Raw genomic sequence first — 20,257 nt, forward strand, 5'->3', positions numbered from 1 at the left:
ATCATTAAAAATAAATCAAAACTAGCTGACGGAGTCTAAATGAAAGTTGTAGATCATAATCTCACCTACGCGTGGATATAACGAACGCGAAAAACGGAGCCCATACGCGAAAGTTATGGAATTTAGAAAATGGAAGATTGGATTACGCCCCACGTACTAGACCCTGTGTCAAGTCCCATCGGCTCGAGTGCTCTACGCTAGCTAGACCTGAGTCGTAAGCCGTGACGCATTTTTACACCCCACGTAACCGAAGTACACCCCGCGTACTGGGTACGCCCAATGTACTCCAGTAGTACGCCCCGCGTACGAGGATCCTCCTGCCTATAAATAGAAAGGTTGAGCTTCGGGTTTTTACACACAATTCTCAGATCCTCTCTCACTTTTACACACCCTAGAGCTCCAGAGACCATCCCGACACCTCGGTTTCCGTACCCGAGTCCCCGACGAAAGATCTACGCTACCGAGATCCCCGAAGAGCCCGAAGACATTGCTTTCCGCGATCAAAGTTCTGCTCAACTTTAGCCTCTCTCTCTTCGAACCAAACGAGTGAGTTCATACCCCTATCTTTCAATTCTTTTCATGTTTTAGGGGGGGAATACAAGTACATTACACGTTAAAGTATCATTTTAGAAACATAAATGTAATGTCTATCTTTGAATATCGTACAAACATCTTTATGTATAAAGGGCTATTATAGCACCAAGTTATTTTCACCAAATGGAACATACTTTCTGAAAAACTATAATGGGTATAGTTAACGAGTCAATCGTACATTTTACATATACATCTTGAAAAAAAACGAAACACTTTCAAAAGAAGTAAAGTCATTCTTATTGTAAATCTATTTATACTAAGCAATGTGAGGTATTCAAACTTCAACGTACACTTATGTATGCATTTCAAAGTCCTGTATTATATACCATAATCTCTTGGAGGGAGAGCGTGATACTTGTGTATAGATCTATACGGGATTCACAATCCCGCACCTAAACTATTAGCTATAGTTAGACCGGCAGGTCTGGGGTGACAAATGTCATAACACTACAACACCTGAAGAATGTTGTTACAGGCATTCAGTGTTAATAGTATGGTTATAAAACTCACATAAAAAGTATAAAAACAAATTTGATTTACGAGATTCATACATGCATTACAGTCTTCTACATTATTTTTCATACAAAGTTATCTTTATCATTCAAGTACAAAAAATACTAAGGCATTCCAACCCTGGAAACTTTTTGAATCATTTATAGAAAATATTGGATTTTCTGAAAAAATCATTTACCGATTTGCTGCTAAAAAGGATATACTTTTCAACTCAAAACACTCATGAACTCACCAACTTAATTGTTGACACTTTTTCAAAACCACTTGTATTTCTCATGGAACCAGTAATACAGGTAACCATCAACCTTTGGAAGAAGGGACGTTAAGAACGTTTATCGTTAAACATTTATATCATCATATTGTAATATTCTTTTGGAAATATGTATAACACAACAATGTACGTTTTTATTATATATATGATGGTTGTGTACTTTCTTTACGATATTCAATTGTTATGGTACTACGTGAAGTCATCCACCCCCGAATGTTTCCGCCATTCTGGTTTGGGGGTGTGACATTGCACACCAAGCCCTTGGTTCTTGTTTTATACCATAAATAACCTTATCAAGAATCTAACATGATCGACAACTTATCATTTACAAATCCAGGTGATTGTTTGACATAGAGAGTCTCTTCGAGACACCATTAAGAAATGCGCATTTAACATCCATTTGGTAAAGATCGAAGTTTTTGTGAGTTGCATAAGAAAGAAAAATTTTAATAGCTTTGAGTATTGCGACAGAGAAAAAGTTTCATCATAATCAATACCCTCCTGCTGGAAATAACCCTTAACAACAATTCTTTCTTTGTTGCGAACAACATTCCCTTCTTTATCAACTTTATTTTTCAAAATCCATTTTAATCTAACCACATAAATATTTCCAGGTTTAGGAATCAGTTTCCAAACCTTGTTTCTATCAAACTCCGCAAGTTTAACTTGCATAGAAACCATCCAATCAGGATGTTCTAATGCAACCTTAACTGTCTTTGGTTTGATTTTAGAAATAAAACCATTGAACATAAAAAACTCATGGTAAACATTAATAATTTCATTTCAAGCTCTAACCTGTGCTTTTATTAAGACACCAGAATTAAGATTAGCAATAATTTCTTCTTTTGGATGATCATGAGCCTGCTTCTCCATTAGAGGATAAGATGGATCAAAGTCCAAATATGTATCTTCAAAAATTTAATCTTCATCAAAAAAGCTCTTCAACAACATAAATAGTATCATTAATATCATCATTTATATTCACATTGCCTTGAGCATCATGTTCATCTTCGACATTGGTTTGATGTGTATCTTTGACATGTGTTAGATAGATGTAATGAACCAAATTTCTATTCATCACTGGTGTTAGTTCCTCTTTAAGTCTTTTTCTTAAACTAAAATTTTCATTTGTTTAAATTTATCTTTGGAATGCCAAAGTGTAATAAAATGAACATTGATCGTGTATATGGGTCTAGTAGTCATTTTGTTACACTTTAAGGGCCAATAATGAAAGTCATGATGTATTTAAGTAACCCTTAACCCTAAATATGGGAATATACCCTAATTGGCAGCCTCCACACTACTTTGAAGTGAGTTCTTGAGTACATTTCCTTTCTTGAAGTGGTGGGGGAAATCTAAGAATTTATGATGGTGATTTTGGTGCTTTCAATTGGATACACTTCTTTGTTAGAGATTCATCACATTTCCAGAGGTATAAATGCATTTCTTACCATTTTTCTCTATTTTTTGAGTCATTGTCTTAATCGTTGAAGTATTTGTTGATGTTTGTCTAAGTTAGAAATCTGGACAGAATTGTTGATATGTTTTGCGAGGTTAGTAGGGCTCGATTTGTTCCGAATAAGACAATTCTGTAGAGATATGAAAATATAGGAAATGTAGTCTAGTTCTCAAAAAGTCCAATAACACACTTTTTGGTGTTGTAGATTCCCTTTTACGCTTAAAACACTAAACAATGGCCGAGTTGGGAAATGAAGATTATATTGTACTAAAGTGGTGTTTTTAGAATCTTGTGTTATTCTTGGGTTTTTCACGACTTCTAGGAGGTTATTAATCTATCCATAACTTATTTTTCTGTATTTAGGTCATGGGAATTGGTAGGAATGAGAATTGGTTGGAATTGTGAATCAATTGCTTTCGACTAGGTGTCATAATTCTTGTTTCTTTTATTACCAATCATTGTGGTTTTTGTGTGTGATTTTTCTATATAAAAAACCATGTTTTGAGTCATACAAAATGTCTTCAAAACATTCCCTAAAGGTCTTAATATCAGGCTTGGTGGTGGAGGAAACTCACGCCCTAATAATGTTTTCTCTTTAAGCAGTTAACTTTGTTTTTCCTATAAAAGCAATGTACTTTGATTCATGATTTGAGGTTGAAATTGTTATTTTAACTTCTTGACACATTGCTACTGTTAATAATTAAATTTCCATCTTTATAGTTGATTTTGTTTGTGGCTTAATAGGTTAACTTGTCAATTAACCCTTAAAATGCAATGTTGGAAAATTCTGAAAAATTTCAAATCTATCCCTGTTTTGAAAAAAATCAAAAAAATCATCATGAATTGGATTAGGGATCCGTAAATTCACAAAGTTTTAATTTTGAGTCTAGTTTGTCCAGAATTTTTACTAAGACATGATATTGTCCCTAACCAAGGTCAAAGTCGTCTTTTTCACTGACTGGTAAGAAATTAGCTGCATGTCCATGTTTTCTTGTAAAATTCATAGTTGTCACACTCCCAAACCAGGATGGTGGAAACGTCCAGGGGTGGATGACTTTCATGTATTGTATCATAACATAATGAACAATAGTGATTGAAGCAAAAAACAACCATCATAAATATAATTGAAAGAGTTACATTGTTGTATGAGTAGTATGTTTCAAAACCAATTACAATATGATTATTTAGAAGATTTGTTTGACGTATTAGCGTCCCATCCTCAAAAGCTTGTAGTTACCTACTTTAATGATTCCCTGAGAATACAAGTAGTTTTGAAAAGTGTCAACAATTAAGTTGGTGAGTTCATAAGAGTTTGTATGAAGAATTATGAGTGTTTTCTCGTAAAATGATAGTGTTCGTTTCCAGAAAATCCAGTATTTTCCTTAAAAATGAGTGTTAGACTTAGAAACCCTAAGACCAATATGTATAAGTATTTCTTTACTTCAAATAGTAATATGTAGTTTTAATCTATATAAAACCATTTGAGTGAATGTTTCCAGAAAATCCAATATTTTTTTAAGAATGAGTTATAGACTTAAAACCCTAAGACCAAAAATGTATAAGTATTGTTGTACTTAGGGGTGAGAAAAAACCGAACCGCAAACCAAAAAAACCAAAAAAACCGCATAAACCGAAACCGAAATGAAAACCGATGGTACGACTTTTTGTTTTGCAAAAACCGAAAATACGTGGTGCGGTGCGGTTTCTCGTCTCGCAAAAGCAGTAAAAAACCGAACTGCACCGCATATATATATATATATATATATATATATATATATATATATATATATATATATATATATATATATATATATATAATGTGTTGAAATTTGTAAGAACCAAGAACTTATGATAATTAAAATTTCTATAAATATAAATATCTATCTTATCTATCGGAGGATGATTATATATTATTAAGCATACATTTAGTGGTATTTACAATAACAAATAATGTTTATGACATTTTTTTTAACATTTAAATATGAGGAGTACTAGTAATATAGTATCATTTTTATGAATATATTAATTGATATTATCGTATATACTTGTGAAACAAATATTATATTAAATTCGTATTATATTGAAGCATTAGAAACATGTTGGATGAGTGGTTATGTAATCTGATTTCAAACCAAAAGGTGGTGGTATCGGTTTATCTCCAATAAATGATTAACATTCCTCATTTGAATCAAAGTAACTTGCTGAGTTACTTGAATTTTAGTAAAAATGCAAAACAAAAAAAAAAAACTAAGAAAAAGCTGCAAAAAAACCAAATCGAAAAAAACCGCAATAAAAAACCGCAAAAACCGAACGACATAAAAACTGAACGGTGTGGTTTCTAAATTTCAAAAAACCGAAGTTGCGGTTTTTGGTTCGGTTTTGGCCAAAAACCACACTGAACCGCACAATGCTCACCCCAAGCTGTACTCAAAAGTAGTATTATGTAATTTTATTCTTATATACAACCATCTGAATGTATGTTTCTAGAACATCCAATATTTTCTTAAGAATGAGTTGTAGTCTTAAAACCCTAAGACCAAAAATGTATAAGTATTGCTCTACCTGGAAGTAGTATTATGTAGTTTTATTATTATATAAAAGCATATGAATGTATGTTAGCCTTGTGAACAAATGTATTGTTAGTACCCCTTGTAAGTTATTATAATCGTAATAACTTGGTTAAAACCCACAAAATGGTACAATTCTATCCATGTTTATAGAAAAATTATAGAAAAATCATCGTATGTTGAAAATTGGATCCGTAAATCTCAGAGCTTAAAAAATGAGTATACTTTGTCCATAATTTTTACCTTGACCTTAAGTGGTTCCTAACCAGAGTGAAATGTTCGTTTTGACAGACTTGTCCGAAAATTTTCTGAAATGATAGATAGTTTTGTAAAAATCACCATAAATTATAGAAAACTCGTATGAATGCGTGAGAGTAGTCTTTAAACAGGTATAGACCTGAAATGTTTTCATATTGTACATTTTTGAAATCTATTAAGTTTAAGAATGGTAAAACAGTTCGTGAACAGACCACAACTTTTCTGTAAAAGGCTGATATTTAAGCTTAGATTTGTTTTAGTGACATAACTTGTATTTTTAGTTTGCAAAGCCTTTAAATCATCCAAATACGATTTTTTAGCATGTATTTTCATTTCTAAACAAACACACAACATATAAATGTTCAAATAACTAAGTAATAACATCTGTTCATGCATATAATACTTTCACACAACTTAAAGAGAATAATTTATAACAACTTGTGTTATTATACAAGTTTACTTGTGTTCCCACCTAAAACTTGGAAAAACTTGAAAATACAGGGTATGAACTAACCTTATGTGTGTTTTCTTGATAAATGAAAGGCTGTAGATGGAAGGTTTCAAGTCAAGAACACTTAAAGAACACTTTGAAGATCCTATGAATAGTAACAAATGATAATGTGTATAAATGGATTGAAACTAGTTTATAAGTGAGTAGAATCATTAGATAATGAAGGAGTACTTACCAAAAACTCAAGAACCACTTGGAATAATTTAGTTATGGAAGATGAGAGCTCTTTCTTGGAGAAGAAGAAGAAAATGATGAAGATGAATGCGAGAAAAAAAAGCCTTTTGGCCGTAAGTTATAGAAAGAGGGGGAAAAAGGGTGGGTAGGGTGAGTTATGAGGGGACATGGATGAGACTAAAGGTCTAACACTTTATGGGAGAGTGATTGGCAATTTAAGATGAAGGTATAACTTAATTAACTAGCGAATTTTTATAAAATAAAAGTCAAACCTTTATAAATTCTTGGTATTTTTATAAAGATGATGTGTTTTTAATAAAAGTTTCGAGATAGGTATAAAATATGAGGTTAGAAGGCCCGAGATGTGAAATATATGAACCTGATGGAAATTGTGCCAACTGGAAAATTTCTAGTACAATCAAGGTCTAACCTTTAACAATGTACAAATGAATTCACATCGTACCATTGATACAATAAGAACTTTGGATGCCAAGAATACATGTTTATATAAGTTCATATATATATATATATATATATATATATATATATATATATATATATATATATATATATATATATATATATATATATATATATATATATATATATATATTGAAAACCATATTCATAATAAACCTTTCCAAGTCAACAAGGCTAACTAATGATAGTTATAAACCATCAAAAATCAAATAAATAAGACATTAAACATAAACTTTACACCCTACTTTAGGGATTTCATTTTTGAGAATCTAGGAAAGACTTTAGGGACGAAATCAGTTCCTTTATGGATGCTAGGACCGAAATCTTCATGAAGCTAAATCATGGCCGAAAACACCACATACTAAGGACCGAAATCTCAAGTCTAAGGTCCATTCGGACTGAAATCATCTTCTTGTGACTGTGTATGAGGGATTTCGGTCATGCCTAGACCGAAATCACCCATCTGATGGCCAAAAACTCCCTAAATATCTGGATATTTTACCACTTGATTTGTAGGATTAAGTTCCCAATGTGATAAATTACACATTCCAATGTAAACATCATATCAATTTCAAAATTATATATATGATTAGACCAAAATCTAAGCTTCAATTCTCATTTCTAATACCAAAATCTTTCCCATTTTGCTCTCAAAACTCATCCAAGAACCTTCAAACCTTCGTACCATTTCCCAAATCATCTTTGAATCTTCAGAAATCCAACCAAGAACATCAAGAACAACTTCAATCATTTCTAAGGATTTTTGTAAGTATTTCCTACATAATCTAGTGTTGTCTAACACTTTAAATCATTAGTTACCTAATTTTCACATATATTATGGGTTTAAATATTATCAGGACACGACTATTCACACGTGTTGTAGCCCGAAGATTATCTCTATCATTTTGTAACCAACCAAGAACACGCATTAGAGGTGAGTTCATACCCCTACGTTTTCACGAATTTTCATTGTTTTAAGTGGGGGGGGGGGGGGGGGGGGAATAAAAGTAAAGCACAAGAATATTTGTGTAAATAAACAAACCACTACTTATGTTTTCTTACCTTTTATATGCATTTTTACGTGAAATTACTAAATATGCGAAACAACGTTACTAACAAATTTACAAACATTTACATGCAAAAACATGTTAAAATGCAACAGATTTCATTTCAGTAGAACATACATTATAAACTATAATAGGTATAGTTTATGTTTTTTTTTTACAATAATTATCCACTTAGAAATATCTATGGAAAAGTTACATTTTCATTTACTAAAGGGTATTACATTTCATTTACTAAAGGGTATTGCATTTTCATTTACTAAAAGGGTTTTCAGTTCATTACTCGTAAAATCGTTGAAGCAATAAATTTGTTAGACGTCTTCAAGTACTTAACTAAGTACCAGTGAAAGTCCTGACTTATAACTGGAGTCTCTTGTAGGGAGAGAGCAAGATATTTGTGTATAGATTTATATAGGACTGACAATCCCACACCCTGAATGTTAGCTACAGTTGGACCGGCGGGTCTGGGGTGACAAATGTTGTTAACGTTTCTGACACCTGAAGAACGTCGTGTTCAGGCCATCTTAGGTAATAGTATGGTTATAAGAACTCACATGGAGAAAACAACGAGACATTTACAGATTAATATATTTTCAAACAGTCTCATTTGAGCATTAACTTTACATTTGGTTTACGGGGTAAACATACTTTCAAATAGTTTTATATAATAATAAAACAACTTTGCACGACTTCTCAGTACAACAAGGGTTAAAATTCTAGAAACATATGTTTAAAGGGATTACATACAAATACAACTACAGTACACTATTTTCCTAGTACGTTTCCATTTACATTTCTGAAATGACCATTATTGTGAACTCAATTATTACTTAGCGTATACGTTAGGGTTATATATAATAAAGATCCTATAGGTATTAGAATGCGTGATTCCGCCTTAGATCCTATTCCTTATTTGGTTGGATTTAGGTCTGAGTCACTCATTCGACTGTCCGCTTGATCTTGATTATATATAACTTGTATACACTAAGTGATCATAGGAGGAAGTAGTATGGGTCACACCACTTACAAAAATTAGAACTTCGTATTACAGATTTTAAGCATAAGAAACTTTTACATTTTGGTTTTAAAGTATTAAGACTACAACTCATTTTATAAAAAATATGGGATTTTCTGAAACAAACACTATCATTTTACGAACATTGACTTACAAACTTGTTTTATAGAAAATATTGGATTTTCTGGATGAAGACATTAGCGTTTTCAAGGAGTAAAGAACGTACATTTACATACAAAATGCTTATGAACTAACCAACTTAAATGTTGACACTTTTTCAAACCACTTGTATTCTTAGGAAATTAGTAGACAGATACCCACACAGGTTTCATGAAGACGGAACATAGTAGCATCACGTCTTAGTTTTTGCTATGGTTTTGATGTCAAAAAAACAATGTTTCAAACACAATGTACATTATGTATTTTCAATATGATGGTTGTGTTTTTTTTATTACTATTATTCAATTGTTATGAACTGGACATGATGTCGTCCGGCCCCGAACGTTTCCACCGTTCTGGTTTGGGGGTGTGACAGATTGGTATCAGAATATTGTTTATAGTGAACTAAGTATATCAATCAAGATAAGATATATAAACTATAAATACAATGGGACTGTAACTCTCTGATGCAACATTTTCGTACAAGTATACTTTAGAATATTATAAGTATTTTTATAAAGTGTACGTGTATACATACATACTAGGAACAGTGTCATAATAAGTACCATATACAAAGTATTTAGATAAGTTGAACGCTGCAGTTAAGCCTAGACAGTTATCTTGGATAAATATAGCATGATCAACTATATTTATTTGAGATATGACCAATATATGTTTGGGAATAGTCGTGGTGAACAACGAGTCTAAAACTTACCAACTCTATATACCAAGAAACTCTAGAACCAAACATAAACCTTAAAATACTATAAGAGTATTTTACGATACTATAAATAATTCATGTGAAAACTAAAGACCCTTACTGGCATGTCTATAATTACTTGGTGTATACATTATTCTTACTATATTTTCTGATTCAAGTGTCTAATCATATGCTAGTTGTAGGTTTATGCTTTGGATATTTCATTGCATGTATAGTTAGAGAAAACATAGATCCAAAGCATTTAGGGTTATATGTGCACCATAGGATGCTCTAGTACATAAAACTCAATAGTGGTATCAGATCATTGGGTTGTGTTATGTTATATTGATGCAAATGTTTGATTTTCAAAGTTGAAAAAAAACATGAAGTTTGTCAAATTTTAAGATAATTACTTGATTTTACGAAAACCTAATTATTTGTAATGTTTGAGTCATTTTTCTACAACAGTTGAATTAGGTCAATTTATTAAAAGATAGAATGATATGATTATTATTTTTTTTAAAGTTTGATTTAAATGTTTTTAAGGAGTTACAAATTTTGTCATAAAATTTTGGAACTCAAAAGTCTTTTTTAAAAGTTATGATCTTAAGAGTTTTGAAACTTCCAAAAGTTATGGATGTGAAAAGTCTCATTCATTAACTCTTTAAGTTATGAATTCCAAAAGTTTTCAAAGGTTACAAAATTTGTTATAAATGGACTTGAAGAGTTTCATAACTTGCCCTCAAGTTATGGAACTTGGAAAGTCTCTTTTGTGGAAATCTAAACGTTTTCAAGAGTTACAAAACTTACCCCCAAGTTTTGGAATTTGAAAAGTTTTTTAGGAGACGTTGAATTCTAAAACTAAAGCTATATTAAAACTTTTCAAAAGTGTAACTCATGGGTTCATAACTTAATAATAAATTAAATAGTTTTAATTTTGTTTTAGCATCTTGATGTTTTGAATAATTCATATTACATCTTATGGACTTTATTAGTAGTTAAATAAAGTGTTTAATTAAAAGAGAACTAATAAGTCCACAAGGACATGGTTTAACTTTAATTAAATTAAGAGTATAGTTTAATTAATTGATTAAACCACTTAGTATTTTAAAAGTTTAAAATACAACCTTATACTTTTATAATATTAAAAGTTTAATATATTATATGTATATGTAAAAAGTCGGTATTACCGTTAGTAGGCCTCATTCATGAATCTGGTCTATAGGGGGGGGGGTATAAGGTTACTGCTTATAAAATGATGGTTTAATACGTGTCCACTCTCACCCACAGCTTCCTTGACTGGTGGAGGGTCGTTAGCCGAACGGGTAGGATAGGACATTAATTCTCATTAAAAGTATAATGAAAATACCAAGTAACTAAACACTTATAAATTCCTAATCTTAGTTACTTAGGAAAAATGTGAATTTAGTGCTAACCGATGAAATTGCACTTTGCACCTTGTTAAGTTCTTAGTGGAGCGTGTGTGGTTAACAGTCACACTAATCTGGGACTGACAGTCTGTGGCAAAGGGAAGTTTGATTTTGATCATAGATCAATGGAGCGTGTTTGGTTAACCGACCCATTGATTAGGTGATCTGTAACATTAAGTGTACCAAGCTAATTTCCATGGTTATTCACATATTGTTTATGATCCTCGAAATCCCAATCACAAACTTGAAGGGGACAATCGAGATTTAAACATGCCATTGAAAAGTTCAATGAATCTCAAAAGATCTAGGAATTTCAATTCATTTAAAACTTAATAATCAATTTTGGTTTTCATGGTGGAAATTGGTAAATCGTCATTTACCTACCTTCAAATATTTTGCAATTGGATTACAACATTCCTCTTCCGAATTGTAAAATATTGTGTTGGGTCCTAGACTTAATATTTCATTTTGGGTGTTATATTAAGGACTTAAATCAACTAAACTTGAATTTCTCCCTGTAGATGTCTAGTTTTGACAACTATGGTCTTTCCGATTCTTTTAGAAAAAGCTTTCCTCGTAAAGATGATGTTCCCCAAAATCATACTTCACTTCCACCACCTCCTCCAATATTTCTCCCTGACCCACATGTTCGAAGACTTGAAAAGTTCAAGGTCACTCTAGCCCTATTGGTAAGCAAACATGAAGATGGAAAGTATGTATGTGCTCACATCTTGGACATGAAGATGCATATTGACAGGATGGGAATGGTGGGTATCGTGTTCCCAAGGAAGTTGGATGTTGACTTGGTTATTCATTCACTTTCCAAGTCATATAGTGAGTTTGTTAAAGACTACTATGTGACAAATCATGACATGACCCTTATCGATCTTACGTATTTGCTAATTGCTGCCGAATCAGAAATGATTTGGGGAACTGGTAAAGAAAATTTGAATAGAAGATCAATTCCGCAAGCTTCCATGGACAATGACAATGGAAACATTGGAACTCCAGACAAGATTTCTCTTTCCAAGGGAAAGGGAAAAGTTAATTCTGAGATTGTCTCATGTGCCGATGCAAAATAAACCATATGTTCTACTACCATTTAGAGGGAGATTGGAAGAGAAGCTACCTTGACTACCTGAGAGATCTAACAGATGGTAAAGTCAAAATGTTTGACTCTACTTCAGGTAAGTCCATTATCAAACTCTATTAAGTTCCTATTTGGATATTCTTAATACATGATGTAATGTAATTACATATTGATGTTTTGTAGAATCGAAGAAATGAAAGGAAGCTTAAAGGAAGAGTAAGTTGATTCTGATCGCGAAGAGATGGATTTCGATCGCATGGCTCGATGATCAGAATTTTGAGCTACTGCTTAAGAGTTATGATAGATTGCTTAGGAATAGATAACAACATAGTTTCATTTGTATTTGCATTGTAATGACAACTTTTCTGCACTTTTATAAATAAATAAAAAATTGAATTTTATTTTATTTTAAATTTCCTTACAATGACATTTGTGAAAAATTGTTGCTTATATGTTTCCATTGACAATATTGGAAAATGGATTTGATTCTTTCGTTTGTTGTAGTGACAAAATTTAACAAATAAGGAAAGATTCTCATCACCCAAGTTTCAATTGTCTAGAAACTTAGGATCGTGCAACTTGTATTGTGTGATGTATGGGAACCTTCGTCTTTGAGAAATTTATCCTGATTCCTTGTTTACATGTATATGTGAGTCAAGTGAAGGACTAGGGGATCGGGTACACTTGGTTGTGCACTGGTCAGATCACCACAAAGAACAATAAGGCTATGCGTCATGATTTACTAAAGTTTAGTAAATATGGTTATACTTACAAGATTAAGTGTTATTCTGAATAATTGGAAAAGTTTTAATGTATAGCTGAGCGAATAAGAAGAATCAAATTAGGCAGAAAGATAAACATTTATCCAATCTTAAAAGAAGGGAGAGTACTTGAGTATCGTGTTTTATGATCATCTTAATGATGATGATAACCATATCACAATCGATACTCTAAGGACATCTTAGTGCATTTGTATGGATAAGAAGAGGAATCGTGAATTGTAGAAATGGTTAAATCAAATAGATGAATCATACTTCGTTCCAAAATCAAGTCTTAGAGTTGCACTCCAAGATTGAATCTTGAGTGACATAATCTTAAGAAAGGTTTATAACACTTATCAAATGTAGAGTAAAATGTTACTTACACTTGTACATTTGATATTGGTAAGTTGTGATGTTTTGGATAAAACAAAGATCAACTAAGACCAATTGTCAGAAGTGTTTTCTTGATAAGAAAGTGCACTAACTCTTGTATACTTGTTTTTCAAGGAATGTTCTTGAAAAAGAGAAACTAGCATGTCAAGTGGTCAGTAGGAATCTTAAGGATCTTGAAACGTTTCAAGAACTAATCAAGAATAAACTTGTTATTAATCACTAGCACACGACTTGAGGTCTGTAACCTATCATGTTGATAAGTGTCAAGAGTCAAGTGGTGAAGGAACCTCAACCCATAGCCCTCAACCTGAGGAGGCAAATCCTGTTGAGCCAACTAAAGAGTCTGTACCTATGAGGCGTTCCACCAGAGTTAGGAATGCACCCGAGCATTACTATGGTTTCCATATTACTATAGAAGGTGATACTCTTATCAGTGATAATACATTGATAAATCTGGATGAGCCTAACAGCTACACAGAAGCCCTGGCAGGCCCTGAGGCTGCTAAATGGAAAGAGGCTATGAACAACGAGATACGGTCCATGTATGACAATCAAGTTTGGAACTTGGTTGACAATGTACCAGACCATAAGATAATCGGGTGCAAATGGATCTTCAAGAAGAAGACCGACATGGATGGTAATGTACACACTTATAAGGCCCGACTGGTTGTAAAGGGTTATTCTCAAACTCTGAGAGTTGATTATGATGAGACATTTTCTCCAATAGCCATGATTAAGTCTATTAGGGTTATGTTAACCATTGATGCATTTCATTATTATGAAATATGGAAAATGAATGTTAAAACCGCTTTCCTTAATGGAAAGTTGGTTGAGGATGTTTACATGGTTCAGCTAGAGGGTTTTGTCAGTATAGAGTACCCTAATAGAGTGTCAACGCTTGAGAAATCCATCTATGGATTGAAATAAGCACCTCACAGATGGAATATTTGTTTCGATCAGAAAGTCAAAGAGTTTGGCTTTTCGAGATGCAATAATGAATCTTGTGTATATGTCAAGGCTAGTGGGAGTATAGTTAGCTTTTTGGTGTTGTATGTGGATGAAATACTACTCATAGGAAATGACATCCCAACCTTGCAGGAAGTGAAATCTAAGCTTAGGAAGTGTTTTGCTATGAATGACCTTGGAGAAGCTGCCTATATCCTAGGGATAAGGATTCTGAGAAACAGGAGTAAAAGACTAATTGGACTTAGTTAGAGTACCTACTTGGACAAGGTGCTGAAGAGGTTCAGCATGGAGAATTCCAAGAAAGGAAATTTACCTATCCAATGTAATGTCAGACTGAGTAAAACTCAGAGCCCGAGTACAGAGGCTGAGATAGTTGAAATGAGTCGATTACCATATGCTTCCGCTATAGGCTCTATCATGTATGCTAGGACTTGTACTCGCCCTGATTTTGCCTTTGCTTTGAGCATGGTCAGCAGATATCAGGGGAATCCTGGCAAGGCTCAGTGGACTGCGGTAAAGCATATTCTCATGTACCTATGAATGACTAAGGACTGGGTCCTTACCCTTAGTGGGAGTGATGACTTGAAAGTAGTAGGGTATAGTGATGCTAGCTTTTAGACTAACCGAGATAACTTCCGCTCTCAGTCGGGCTGGGTCTTTACCCTAAACGGAGGAGTAATTACTAGGAAAAGTTCCAAGCAAGATACAAAGGCTGATTCAACTTGCGAATCAGAGTATATAGCAGTGAGCAAGGCATCAAAGGAGGTTATATGGCTAAAGAGCTTCATTGGAGATCTTGGAGTTGTATCACCTATTAAGGAGCCTATAGAAAATTTATGTGATAGTGAAAGTGCAGTTGCCTTAGCAAAGGAACCAAGGGATCACAGGAGATCGTGACACATCGATAGAAAATATCATTTCATCGTACATCGAATAGAAGAAGGGATCCTCATGGCAAAGAGGGTATCATCGGATGAGAACCCTACAGATCCCCTCACGAAGGGACTGAGTAGGGTTAAGCATCTTCAGCATGAAAAGTGCATAGGGCTAAGGATGATATTAGTTTTTAGAAGTTAGATGAATTTGAAATTTGTAAAGTGTAATTGACATTTGATGATAAATAAAAGTTGTTATTTATGAGTAAAGTGTTGCTATCTCTTGTCAATCGTTTACTATTATTTCTTTTTGCATGTTTTGACTTCCAGAATAATTATGTTATGTTATATATCATATTATTCAAACTCTCCACAGTTGGTCATATGTTGGAAGTAGATATGAGTCAACACTATCATGGGCTGGTTTGTAGAGGTCTAAGATGTTGGACAACGTGGTGCTACAACACTCATGAGTACTCATAAGTTCTGAGTATTGGATTCAACCCACGCTCACTTGTATCACTTCACAGAATTTATCTCAAGTGATCGTGAGACGGTAATATCATATAAGTCTTCAAACCTAGAGATATGATTTGTTTCCTATGAGTTGGTTATGCATTGATTGTACAAAAATGCATTGGTAGCTCGATGTTATAAAATGTGCCTTTGTGTGTAATTCAACAAGTAGTAGAGCAAACATATGAGTCAAAGTTTATCTGTTCCTTCTTGGATTAGAAGCGATATCTGGGCCCCTCGATGATTTTGTTTTGACCTATGTACCGGGCCAGGTCAGAACTAAATTGATGTGTTCAGTGAAGTTCTATGTCAAACAAATCGGAAATCGGGAAACAAATGTTGGACAATAAGCAAGACCATGTTCCATTTATTTGTCCAGCTGATAGCTAGAACATAGGATTATATGATCACTTATCTAAAATGGCATATCATCATCATCTCAGTTCCGAGAGACCTTGAAAGAGCTACGATTGTTGATCGGTTCCTGAAGTCATACTTGTAACTATAGTTACTAGACTTATCCAAGTGGGAGACTGTTGGATATAGTGTCTGAGTCCATAACTATATTTGATATGTACTTGACCCGACCCAACATGGTCCATTTGGGTTACATGGCATCATGCACTTGGATAGACTAAATGAGCGAAATAAGACACTTATGGCTTATTAATATATTATAAGTTCTAATATAATAATAATAATAATAATAATAATAATAATAATAATAATAATAATAATAATAATAACAATATTTAATTAGTATTGATCAAGAATTAATTTAGAATTAATTATGTGATCAAAAGAAGACTAATTAAATATATGGGTTGACTGTGTAAATCATCCATAACTTATATAGTGGGCCAATGCTCCATGGATTATTAAGTTGGGTTAAAACCCATAGGATGGTCCATGGTGGTTAACCCATGGGTCATGGAAATGAAAGGTCATGACAATTAGGGTTTACATGGTGTAACCCTATTATAACACACTATATAAGGATCATCTTGTTCACCAAAATCGACCACTAAGCATAAGAGTGAGGGCACAGCCGATTTCAAGAAGTGTTCATTTTTCTGTAAGTCTTTCTAAGTGTATTTGGTGTCGTGTGAGACATTTGAGGCATCACACTTGAGGTGCTAGGCTCACAAGGTTATCAAGGAATCCAAGTAACAAAAAGTTAAGTACTTCTACTAGTTTTATGATTCATATGCTCCATCGTATGCTAGTTAGGAAGTAAACCTTGGAAAAAGATTATTTGCATGTGTATTGGACACAACTTAGATCCAAGGTTTCTAGGGTTGCATATACATCTTTAGGAGTGTTAGAATGCTCAAAACCCATAAAATTATAGAAAACAAAAGTTTAAATTCGCAAAGTTGCACAGTTTGAAAAGCTGTTTTAATTAAGGGAGAGGAATTCATACTTCATTTCAAATCTAAAAGCTTAAATTGAGATTTTTAATCAAACTTTGTCAAGGATATATATGAATGTTATGTTGAAATGATTTGACATAAGGAAATTCTATATATGGAAATATTATAGTAAGAGACTTAGTAAAGTATAATGTCTTTATGTGAAACATTATGTAACGTATCTTATATGCTTCAGGTTTAGGAGCGATTAGATATGCTATAATATTAATCTGTTCTAATTTTCCACATGCCTAGGACATTAAGAGGGAAAATGGACCAGAATGAGATGTGAGTAATATGGTTAAGCAATTGTTGAGGACAATCTAATTTTTACAAAAGATTGGTTGATTATGGACAGTTGGAAGTATATTGTAAATTTTGGAAGGACCATATTGACATACTCTGAGAAGAGGTACCTCTTGTTTAGAAGTGATAGTCAAAATGGGAATATGGAAATGTTACCATAAGTCGAAGTTAATAATTAAATTTATGTAAGATTAGAAAACTTAAATGCAAGAAGTATGTTCAAAGGAATGTACTTTGAATATGAGACTTCGTTTTCATGGAATTGCTCACCATTGGAAAACTTTGTAATGTCTGTTGCCAAGTCTCTGTGACTTTTGTGCATAGTCATTACAAGAGGATTATTGCATATAAGTTTAGAATCTAACAAATTACAGTTAATGGCAAGAATTTGGTATTCTTACACTTACGATAAGGATTTGGAATTGTGAAATGAGCGTCATTGGAAATGTTTACAATTGATCTATTTCACAAAGTAAGGACCATAGGTAAAACATAGTGTGCATGCTTGGAGCATAGAATGACTATTGTTTTAATTCAAGTATTAAGTTGATCAATCGAAACATTATACAATGAATAATGTGTAATCAATATGCTGGCTAAGTAATAGGTGTATTATTTTTAATCAAAAGTTTTGAGACCATATTGGGTTCGATTATTATTGTGTTTCACTTTGCATGTTTTGACTTCCCGAATAACTAGGTTATTCAAACTATCCACATTCGATCATACTTTCAAAGTAGGTATTGAATCTAGACTATCATGAATGGGTTTGTAGATTGTCTAAAGGTGTTTAGACATAGCACAAGTTTGTTGCAGTATTCATGAGTACTTCTGGAATAAGATTTGAGTATTGGATTAAAACCACACTCATCTGAATCACATCATGGATTTTATCACGAGTGATTGTGAGATGATAATATCTTATACTCTTGAAAAAAAGGCATGTGAGTTGTAGTTTGCAAGTCGGTTGCGCATTGACATATGTTAACGCACTAGTAACTTGGTGTTATAAAACATATTGTTGTGTGCGATTTGATGAGTAAGTACAAGCAAGCATTTGAGTCGAAGTTGAACCATTCCTTTTACCCAAAGTGGGATAAAAACGATATCTGTGGGACCCTCGATGATTTAGTGATGACAGCCCTAAGCGCTTGGCCAAGCCTGGACTGATTTGATTTGTTCAATTAGTCAATCGTCATAAATTGGAAATAGGGAAACAACACATAGATAGAGAGAATGATTATAATTCATGTCTCGGTCTATACTATTTCTAGAATGGAGGAATATATGATCCCTTATCTAGTGGACGCGTCATTGAATAGTTCAGAGTTCAACAATGACTTTTGAGAGCTACGATTGCTAGTTGGGATTTTGGAGTCGTACTTGAAATAATAGTTATTAGAGTTATCCAAGTGGGAGATGGTTGGATTTGGTGTCTAAGCCCATAACTATAATTGGTATGTACTCAAACCGAGAGGAGCATGGTCCATTTGGGTTGCCTTCACCAGAACAATCTGATAGGATGGATATTTGAGAAAGAGGTTATTTATGATTTATTAATATATTACAAGCATAATATATTAGTATGACATCATATTATTTAATTAGTATTGATCAATAATTAATTTGGAATTAATTTAGTGATCAAAAAAGACTAACTAAATTAACGGGGATTGATTATGTAAATCAGCGATATATAGTGTTTGGGCTATTGATCCATGTTGGGCTAAGTTTATGAAAGTATCCATAAGAGTTAACCCACATGAGATATGGCTCATAACCCAAGTGTATGGATTAGGGTTTACCCATGACTCTTGGAATCCTACACTATATAAATGTTGCTCATTAGCCAAAATCATGTACCTAATGCATTTTTAGAGAAGCATAGCTGAATTTTAGTGCTCCATATTCTCTCTCAAAAGTCCTCTATTTGTTCATGGTGTTTGTGAACCATTTGAGGCATCAAATTTGAGGTGCTAAGTTCTTAAAGGCCAAAAACATCAAGCTACAACAAAGAGATAATTATTCTTACTATATTTTATGATTCAAGTGTCTAATTATATGCTAGTTGTAGGCTTATGCTTTGGAAATTTCATTGCATATATAGTTAGAGAAAACATAGATCCAAAACATTTAGGGTTGTACGTGCACCATAGGATGCGCTAGTACATAAAACCCAAAAGTGGTATCAAAGCCATCAGTTGTTTTCTGTTATATTGATGCAAATGTTTGATATTCAAAGTTGAAAAAAAAACATGAAGTTTGTCAAATTTTAAGATAATTACTTGATTTTACGACAAACTAATTATTTGTAAAATTTGAGCCATTTTACTACAAGAGTTGAATTAGGTCAATTTATTAAAAGATAGAATGATATGATTATTTTATTTTATTTTAAAAGTTTGATCTAAATGTTTTTAAGGAGTTAAAAATTTTGTCATAAAATTTTGGAACTCAAAAGTCATTTTTAAAAGTTATGATTTTAAGAGTTTTGAAACTTCCATAAGTTATGGATGTGAAAAGTCTCATTCATTAACTCTTTAAGATATGAATTCGAAGAGTTTTCAAAGGTTACAAAATTTGTTATAAATGGCTTTGAAGAGTTTCATAACTTGCCCTCAAGTTATGGAACTTGGAAAGTCTTTTTTATGGAATTTTAAAAGTTTTCAAGAGTTACAAAACTTGCCCTCAAGTTTTGGAATTAGAAATGTTTTTTTTATGAGACACTGAATTTTATAAATAA

Source organism: Lactuca saligna, chromosome 4, assembly GCF_052625555.1.
Source record: "Lactuca saligna cultivar CGN05327 chromosome 4, ASM5262555v1, whole genome shotgun sequence".
Taxonomy (NCBI): Eukaryota; Viridiplantae; Streptophyta; class Magnoliopsida; order Asterales; family Asteraceae; genus Lactuca; species Lactuca saligna.